This window comes from Lontra canadensis, unplaced genomic scaffold (assembly GCF_010015895.1).
Source record: "Lontra canadensis isolate GAN:19392208 unplaced genomic scaffold, GSC_riverotter_1.0 scaffold87, whole genome shotgun sequence".
Taxonomy (NCBI): Eukaryota; Metazoa; Chordata; class Mammalia; order Carnivora; family Mustelidae; genus Lontra; species Lontra canadensis.
Window position 1 is genome coordinate 7,306,739 of NW_022631081.1, and position 10,265 is coordinate 7,317,003.

The window sequence follows — 10,265 nt, forward strand, 5'->3', positions numbered from 1 at the left end:
GAGCATGGAGTTTATGATGCTTGATATCAAAAAGCAAGCATATGGTATTATTTATTTCATATAAATATTCCCTGTGAAATCCCTAGATTCCCAATTCCACGTGGAGTGGATTAATATCAGTAATTCAACCTGACCATCCCGGTTACCACTCAGAATGCCCTTCCCACTTTTTTGAATGACAATGACAAGGATATTGACTAGGACAGATGCAGAGTCCACAGGAGCTTCCCAGGTCCCTTCAGATAGACACGTGACCAGCAGGGAGCAAGGTGGCTCTTGCAGAGTTGCTTGGAGGAGTTCCAGTTAGGAAACCCCTGCTGACACCAAGCAATGCTAGAAGGTAGAAGTCACTGGTCCCTGACACAGTGCTCATGTCTCAGCCACTGTGTCCCAACTGGTACAAGAGAGTGCCTGTTACCCACAAACCTGTGGTTTGACCAAACATCTTCTTCCTCCAAAATGCTATCCACACAGAAATTTCAGAGCACCTTTGGCCTTTCTATTTTTCTGACCACATACCTTGCTCAGGTTCCTTGTCATACCTCAGAGAGGGACAAAGCCAGATAAAGATGCAGGCAAAATTGAAGGACAGTCTTCTCCCCTTTAGGTAGTAATGTGGATAATAAAGGCCTGACCCAGACCAACCGCAACTCTAGTACCTCTTGGACTGTGACCACCATTGACTGGAGGCCTCTCCACCTCATTATAAAAGATCTCTCTTTGATAGTGCTCTCACTATACATGGGTAGGGACAAGCGTGGAGCAGCAGGAAAGCCCCCCTAGCTGTGTCTGCTGCTCTCATATAATCCCTTATCACTGGCCAAGTTGCCCCAGCTCCATTGGGAATGTGTGACTTTGTTGCAGGTTCCCTGCCCCAGCCTCTGCTGACCCAGCCGTCCTCCCTCTCTGCATCTCCAGTGACAATGGCCAGACTCACCTGCACCCTGAGCAGTGGCTTCAGTGTTAGTGGTCACAACATATACTGGAGCCATGGAGCCCTCCCCAGTTTCTCCTATTTTTTTTAATCAGACTCAAATATGCACCAGGGCTTTGGGGACCCCAGCCGCTCCTCTGGCTCCAAGGATTCTTTGACCAATGCAGGGTTTCTGCTCCTCCCTCAGCTACAGCCTGAGGATGAGGCTGACAATTACTGTGCTACAGCTCACAGCAGTGGGAGCAGCTACTATTCCTCATAGTGTCTCAGATAAGGAGGAAGTGGTTTGAAACCTCTGGACCCACAGATCTTGTATCTGAGCCTCATTTCAGTAAGAAACCTACCTGGAAAGACATAACATGGTTGTTTCCTCTGCTTGACAATCTATCTTTCCACAGGGAAAGAGGAACAGCCATGTAATGGACACAAAGTGAGACAAAATGGAGCATCACAGAAAGATACAGACAGATGAGCTATCACAGCCCAACTGCCCATAACTACTCAATCTGGAGAAGATGAAGAAAAAAATATATGTGTATACAACTGAACATGCTTCCCAGTGAACATCCATCCACAATCTGTTCTATCATCTTATTTCATGAAGTGTTACCTTCTGTCACTGCTGATGTATTCACAGCTGATACGTTGAAAATAATCCTAGTCACAGACCCAGTCTCTTCTCCTTGAACCAGATACATATGAAATTGGTCCAAGTCTTATAGACTTTCACTGACAGTACTCCCCACACTCTCCTTCCTCTATCCTCTCTACTGTCACATCCTCAGTCATCAGTCTTTCTGTCTAACTCTTTAGTCTGAGCTCTGTGTCTATGTCAGTATTTTATTTTATTTTCTGTAAAGATTATTTATTTATTTATTTACAGGGAGACAGACAGTGAAAGAGGGAATGCAAGCAAGGGGAATAGGAATGGGAGAAGCAGACTTTCTGCCAAGCAGGGAGCCTTTTGTGGGGATCAATCCCAGGACTCTGGGATCATGACTTGAGATAAATCTAGAGTCTGAAGCTAAATCTAGAGTCTGAAGCTAAACCTACTTTGCCCCAAGTCTGTCTCTTTAATAGGAAACTAATATTATTACACTTCCTGAAGGAAACATTCATCTACCTTTAGGTATTTGCACATGTGATCTATTGTTTCTTTCCCACTTCAGAATTAACTGATGTCCCCATCCAGAGGGAGTCTTGGAGGAATCCACAGACAAGGATCACATGTGTATTTTTAGATATGTCATTATTTTCCTTACCCTCCAGATTCTCATTCCTAAGAACTCTCTGGACAGTAATTCCACCACAGAAATACATATCTATGATCCATAAAGTCCCAGGCTCTAGTGTTTTCTCACATAGGTACATAACCATTAGCAATATCTTGTTCGACTTCCTCATAGATATCTGGGAACATGGACAACTATGGGTCTGGCTGGGATGTGGGGGAAGGAAGGAGGGGCATGCATGCTCTCCCCAACACTCAGTGCTTCCAAACATCTAAAATCCTCAGAGTTGTAGATCTTGTGTCTGCAGTGATAAAGTTTGACAGATTTCTTATCGCTCAATGAGAAGTGGATGCCTTATTCAGTGAATTGTTAATAGGTTTGCTCTCACATGAGTCCTCCTGGCCTAAATAAATCCCTTTCTCATAAGAACTTTTGAGATATTTACCTCTAAATGTGTTATCGAGACCCTAGAGCTTTATAAAGAGAATTACCATGGAGAAATAGCCTTCAGGGTGTTTCAAAGTCACAAGAGGAGCAGGTATTACATGGCCTCATTTTTACACACACACACACACACACACACACACACACACACACACACACACAGCCCTCTGCTCCCTCTGAGAGAATAGTGTGTCTGTGACCCTTCTGTCATTTCTAAGCTCTCTATTTTTCCAGGAATCAAAGTCAACCTGTGTTCACCAAGCCATCTTCAGTGTCACAATCTCCAGAAGGCAAAATCCTCTTCTACAGGAAACATAGACACATCATGTGCAACTTGGGTCCTGTCAACATGGCAGCCAGGATGGGCTACTGAGCAACTGCTCTCCTGGGATAAGGCTGATGCTCATGAATCCCAGGGGGAAGTCTCTGTCCCATGGTAAGTTCAGCCCCTGACAATCTGTGGGCTCCAGCCAGTGCTTGAAGGTGACCAGTACACTGATTCTGGGACAGAAGCCTCAGTACTGATCCTGTGGAGCTCAAGGACCATGGATGATATGAGACACACCCTCCTGTGCTTTGAGGCACCTTTTCAACCTGTACCCTAAAGTGAGCTGATTACCTACCAAAGAACTCCGATCACCCATGAAATCAGCCTGAGATCAGAATTACACACATCTGGATCTATACAGGGGCAGAAGATGCCAGTGGGCAGGTAAAGCAGAGTGGGAAAGGTGGACTGTTATCGGAAGATAAACAAAAGGGGGAGAGAGCCACCAGAGGTGACAGGTTGGAAAGTAATACCCCTAATAGGAGCAAGAACAAGAGTGCCCTGTGTCTGGGGACCAGGATTGACTTGGAGACTGGTTGAAAGCACTCCAAAAGAGCAAAATATCACTGGGAGGGAAATTGTGGGTATAGGGGTGGCTAGGGACAGGGGCTTAAGTCCCAGGTCCCAGGACAGCCTCCCCTGGCGCTGAGCCAGAGAGAGTGTGGTGGAGAAACCAGGTCTTGGTCCCTGAGCTGCCAGCGCTCCCCAGATTGCTTGGGTTCTGGCCCCTGTGAGGGGATGGGAGCCATGCCAGATGGCAGAACACACGAGCCCTGCTACAGAGCCTGAGATGCCTGTGCCCCTCATCCTCCTCTGAGAGAGGTACAAAGGCCCAGACAGCGCTCTTTGACACACGCCATTGTTTCAGAGCCTAAGACTCGCACCCCAAACTCTCCCCTGAGAGAGGTGCGAGAAGGCCCAGCCTGGTGCTTTGGGACCTGCGTCCCGTTCTCAGAGCCTGAGACACGCGCCCAATGCACAGCTTCCCCTGAAAGAGGTGCGCACAAGCCCAGTGCTCTTAGACCGAGAAAGACCGGGCACTCCCAGCCCAGGCCAGTGGAAAAATCTCAGTGTGTGATCACTTCTTGGAACCTCTCTGGTGGTCTGGAGCTGCCCAAACAGCTGCCAATGCTTTGGTTTGGGATACAAGCAGAAGATCCTGCATCCCCAGGGACTGCGACTTGGAACCTGAGCTGCCAGCGGCCAAGGGGGGATTTATATGGGCTCTGCAACACCCACAGAAGAACAGACTGAGGCTTCTCTCTGAGAGGGAGGTCAGGGTGCAGTTTGCTTTCCTCTAAACCTACAAAAACCATCAAAAGCGGTCAAGGCAAGAGGAAAAAAAAAAAGGTGAACAAACATAAAAACCTCCAGAGAACAAAAGCCTGAAAAAATCGGTTTCCTCAGAGCCCACCCCCTTGAGGGGGACTGGAGAACATAACTCAGGGAACATCATTGACTGAAAACCCATGTGGCAGGCCCCTCCCCCAGAAAACCAACCAGGAAAGGAAAAAAAAAAAAAAGACAACGAGAAAACCACCACCACTACTTCATAGGACAACTTTTACTTTTTATTTGTCCCCACTATTCTGGCTCATTTTCTTTATATATATAATTTCTTAACCTATTTACCATCACAGCGGGCTGTCCAGTACATCAAATTCCATAATAACCTTCTAACCTGAACTTTCTGATACATACACCTGTGTTTTTCTTTGGAATTTCTATTTTTTGAATTTTTTTTTAATTTTAGCTTAGTTTAGTCAAGTTTATTCCTTTTTTATTTTTATTTTCTAATATTCATATAGAGTTAAACTTCAAAGTAATCCCCTTTCCCCAATGAATACTACCCCTATAAGTAAACAAATTTTTAATCATCCTTTACCTTGGAAAGTTGAGTCCTTTAACAAAGATATCAAGATACATCCAGGAAGAATCAAAACAACCTTCCTTGCCCACACTGAGAATTTATAACCCCTCTCCCATCTTTTTCTTCCACCAGTGTTTCTGTGTTTTTGCGTTTGTCCTGATAGTATGTAAATCTTACACTTGGGGTTCTTTTCAACAAGGTTCTTCCTTTATTTGAATATATATATATATTTTTTCTCTTGTTATATACTTTTGTCAGTCTTTTTGTTTGTCTGTTTTTGTTTGTATACCTCATAAATCTTACCTTGGGGCCCATTTGGGTGAGCCTTCTCTTTCATCTTCCCTTTCTTTCATCTCTCTCTCTCTCTCTCTCTTTTTCTTTTTCTTTTCTTTTTTCTCTCATTTGGGTGGGGAATCCTGATTGCTCAGAAGTGTTCCAGGGTGCACCCAGACTGCACCACAGTTGATACAACCAGCTACATCTGTTCAGTCATCTCTCACCAAAATAACTAGGAAGAGGAATGCCCAACAGAAGAAAAATACAGAGGATGGACCTTCTACAACAGAGATAATGGCTATCAACATAGACAATATGTAGGAAAGAGAATTCAGGCTAACAATTCCCCAGGTGATAGCTAGGTTGGAGAAAGCCATGGATGACCAAAAGGAATTGATTAGGGCCGAGCTGAAAGTGACCAGACAGGATGTTCACAGTGTTAGGGCAGAGCTAAAAGCTACCAGGGCAGAGATTCACAATGCTCTCAATGAGTTCCAATCTAATCTAAATTCTCTCAAAGCTAGGGTAACTGAGACAGAAGATAGAATTAGTGATCAGGAGGACAAACAGAAAGGATCAAGAGGAAGCCTGGAACAAACAGCTTAGAAACCATGAAAACAGAATCAGGGAAATAAATGACGCCATGAAATGATCCAACGTCAGAATTATTGGAATCCCTGAAGGGGAGGAGAAAGAAAAGTCTAGAAGATATAGTGGAACAAGTTCTTCATTAAAATTTTCCCAATATCGCAAATGGAACCAGCGTTCATGTACTAGAGGCCGAACAGTCTCCACCCAAGATTATATTTCCAGAAAAACATCAAGCAACCTGATAGTCAAATTGAGGAATCATAATTGTAGGTACAATCTCTTGAAAGCTGATAGGACAAAGAGGCTCCTTACTTATAGAGGAAAGCCCATGAGAATAACGTCAGACCACTCCACAGAGATCTGGCAAGCCAGAAAGGGCTGGCAAGATATATTCAGGGCACTAAATGAGAGGAACACGCAGCCAAGAATACTTTATCCAGCAATACTGACATGCAAAATGGATGGAGAGATAAAGAGTTTCCAAGACCGGCAAGGCTTAAAAGACTATGGAACCACCAAGGCAACACTGCAGGAAATATTAGGGGGGGGGTTCTATAAAAGAGGAAAAATCCTAAGAATAGCATTGAACAGAAATATGGAGACAATCTACAGAAAGAAAGACTTCAAAGGTAACACAATTTCAATAAAAATGTATCTATCAATAATCACTCTCAATGTGAATGGCCTAAATGCTCCCATCAAAGGGCACAGGGTTGCAGGTTGGATAAAACGACAGGACCCATCCGTATGTTGTCTACAAGAGGCCCATTTTGAAACTAAGGATACACCCAGACTGAAAGTGAAGGGATGAAGAAGCATCTTTCATGCCAATGGGCCTCAAAAGAAGGCCGGGGTAGCGATTCTCATATCAGATAAATTAGATTTTAAATTAAAGACTGTAGTCAGAGATACAGAAGGACACTACATGATTCTTAAAGGGACTATCCACCAAGATGATCTAACCATTGTAAATATCTATGCCCCCAATATGGGAGCAGCCAATTATATAAGAAAACTGTTAATCAAGATAAAGAGCCATTTGATATGAATACATTAATAGTAGGAGATCTTAACACGCCTCTCTCAGAAATAGAGAGATCCTCGAAGCAGAAAATCAATAAAAAAACAAGAGCATTCAATGACACATTGGATCAGATGGACCTCTATAGATATATACAGAACATTCCACCCTAAAACAACAGAATACTCATTCTTCTCAAGTGCACATGGAACCTTCTCCAGAATACACCACATACTGGGTCAAAAATCAGGACTCAGCCGATACCAAAAGACTGAGATTATTCCCTGCATATTCTCAGATCACAATGCTTTGAAACTGGAGCTCAATCACAAGGAAAAGTTCAGAAGGAACTCAAACACCTGGAAGCTAAAGGCCACCTTGCTGAAGAATGCTTGGATCAACCAGGAGATCAAAGAAGAACTGAAACAATTCGTGGAAACCAATGAGAATGAAGACAGTTCGGTCCAAACCTATGGGATACAGCAAAGGCGGTCCTAAGGGGGAAATACATAGCTGTCCAAGCCTCCCTCAAAAAAAATGGAAAAATCCAGAATATACCAGTTGTCTCTACACCTTAAAGAACGGGAGAATCAACAACAAATCAAACCAACTCCACACATAAGAAGGGAAATAATCAAGATTAGAGCTGAGATCAATGAGGTAGAAACCAGAGATACAGTAGAATGTATCAATGAAACTAGAAGCTCATTTTTTGAAAGAATCAATAAGATCGATAAACCATTGGCCACACTAATCCAAAAGAAAAGAGAGAAAGCCCAAATTCATAAAATTATGAATGAAAAGGGAGAGATCACAACTAACACCAAGGAAGTAGAAACAATCATCAGAAGTTATTATCAACAGTTATATGAAAATAAGCTAAGCAAACCAGATGAAATGGATGCATTCCTGGAAAAATATAAACTCCCCAAATTGAACCAGGAAGAAATTGACAACCTGAGTAGGCCAAAATCTAGTAATGAGATTGAAGCAGTGATCAAAAACTTCCCAAAAAACAAGAGCCCAGGACCTGACAGATTCCCTGTGGAATTCTACCAAACTTTCAAAGAAGAAATAACACCTACTCTCCTGAAGCTGTTTCAAAAAATTGAAGCAGAAGGAAAATTTCCAGACTCTTTCTATGAAGCCAGCCTTACCTTGATCCCCAAACCAGGCAAAGACCCTAACAGAAAGGAGAATTTCTGACCAATATCACTGATGAATATGGATGCTAAGATTCTCAACAAGATCCTAGCAAACAGGATCCAACAGCACATTAAAAAGATTATCCACCATGACCACGTGGGAATCATTCCTGGGCTACAAGGATGGTTCAACATTCGCAAATCAATCAATGTGATAGAACAAATCAATAAAAGAAGAGAGAAGAACCACATGGTCCTCTCAATTGATGCAGAAAAAACACTTGACAAAATCTAGCATCCGTTCCTGATTAAAACGCTTCAAAGTATAGGGATAGAGGGAACATCCCTGAACTTCATAAAATCTATGAAAAACCCAGAGCAAATATCATCCTCAATGGGAAAAAGCTTGCAGCCTTCCCGTTGAGATCAGGAACACGACAAGGATGCCCACTCTCACCACTCTTGTTCAACATAGTATTAGAAGTCCTAGCATAGGCAATCAGAAAACAAAGATATATAAAAGGTATCTAAATTGGCAATGAAGAAGTCAAACTCTCTCTCTTCACAGATGACATAATTATTTATATGGAAAACCCAAAGACTCCATCCCCAAACTACTAGAACTCATACAGCAATTTAGTAACGTGGCAGGATACAAAGTCAATGTACAGAAATCAGTGGCTTTCTTATACACTAACAATGTAAATACAGAAAGGGACATTAGAGAATCGATTCCATATTCTATAGCACCAAGAACCATAAGATACCTGGGAATAAACATAACCAAAGAGGTAAAGGATATGTACTTGAGGAACTACAGAACACTCATGAAAGAAATTGAAGAAGACACAAAAAGATGGAAGACCATTCCATGCTCTTGGATCGGAAGAATAAACATTGTTAAAATGTCCATACTGCCAGAGCAAGCTATACTTTTAATGCCATTCTGATCAAAATTCCACCGGTATTTTTCAAAGAGCTGGAGCAAATAATCCAAAAATTTGTATGGAATCAGAAGAGACCCCCGAATCACTAAGGAAATGTTGAAAAAAAAACAAACAACAACAACAACAACAACAACAAAAAAAGTCGCTGCATCACATTACCTGATTTCAAGCTTTATTACAAAGCTGTGATCACCAAGACAGCATGGTACTGGCATAAAAACAGACATATAGACCAGTGGAACAGAATAGATGTCCCAGATATGGACCCTCAACTCTATGGTCAATTAATCTTCTACAAAACAAGAAAAAATATACAGTGGAAAAAAGATAGTGTCTTCAATAAATGGTGCTGGGAAAACTGGGCAGCTGTATGTAGAAGAATGAAACTTGACCATTCTCTTACACTGTACACAAAGAAAAACTCAAAATGGATAAAAGACCTCAACGTGAGACAGGAATCCATCAGAATCCTAGAGGAGAACATAGGCAGTAACCACTTCGATATCAGCCATAGCAACTTCTTTCAAGATATGTCTTCAAAGGCAAAGGAAACAAAAGCCAAAATGAACTTTTGGGACTTCATCAAAATCAAAAGCTTCTGCACAGCAAAGGAAACAGTCAAGAAAACAAAGAGGCAACCCACAGAATTGGAGAAGATATTTGCAAATGCCAGTACAGATAAAAGGTTGATATCCAGGATCTATAAAGAACTCCTCAATATCAACACACACAAAACAGACAGTCATATAAAATTATGGGCAGAAGATATGAACAGACACTTCTCCAATGAAGACATACAAATGGCTATCAGACACATGAAAATGTGTTCATCATCACTAGCCATCAGGGAGAATCAAATTAAAACCACATTGAGATATCACCTTACACTAGTTAGATTGGCCAAAATTAGCAAGACAGGAAACAACATGTGTTGGAGGGGATGTGGAGAAAGGGGAACCCTCTTACACTGTGGTTGGGAATGCAAGTTGGGTGCAGCCACTTTGGAAAACAGTGTGGAGATTCCTCAAGAAATTAAAAATAGAGCTTCCCTATGACCCTGCAATTGCACTACTGGGTATTTACCCCAAAGATACAGATGTAGTGAAAAGAAGGGCCATCTGTACCCCAATGTTTATAGCAGCAATGGCCATGGTTGCCAAACTGAGGAAAGACCCAAGGTGCCCTTCAACGGATGAATGGATAAGGAAGATGTGGTCCATATACACTATGGAGTATTATGCTTCCATCAGAAAGGATGAATACCCAACTTTTGTAGCAACATGGATGGGACTGGAAGAGATTATGCTGAGTGAAATAAGTCAAGCAGAGAGAATCAATTATCATATGGTTTCACTTATTTGTGGAGCATAACAAATAACATGGATTACATGGGGAGTTAGAAGGTAGTTGGGGGAAATCGGAAGGGGAGCTGAACCATGAGAGACTATGGACTCTGAAAAACAATCTGAAGGGTTTG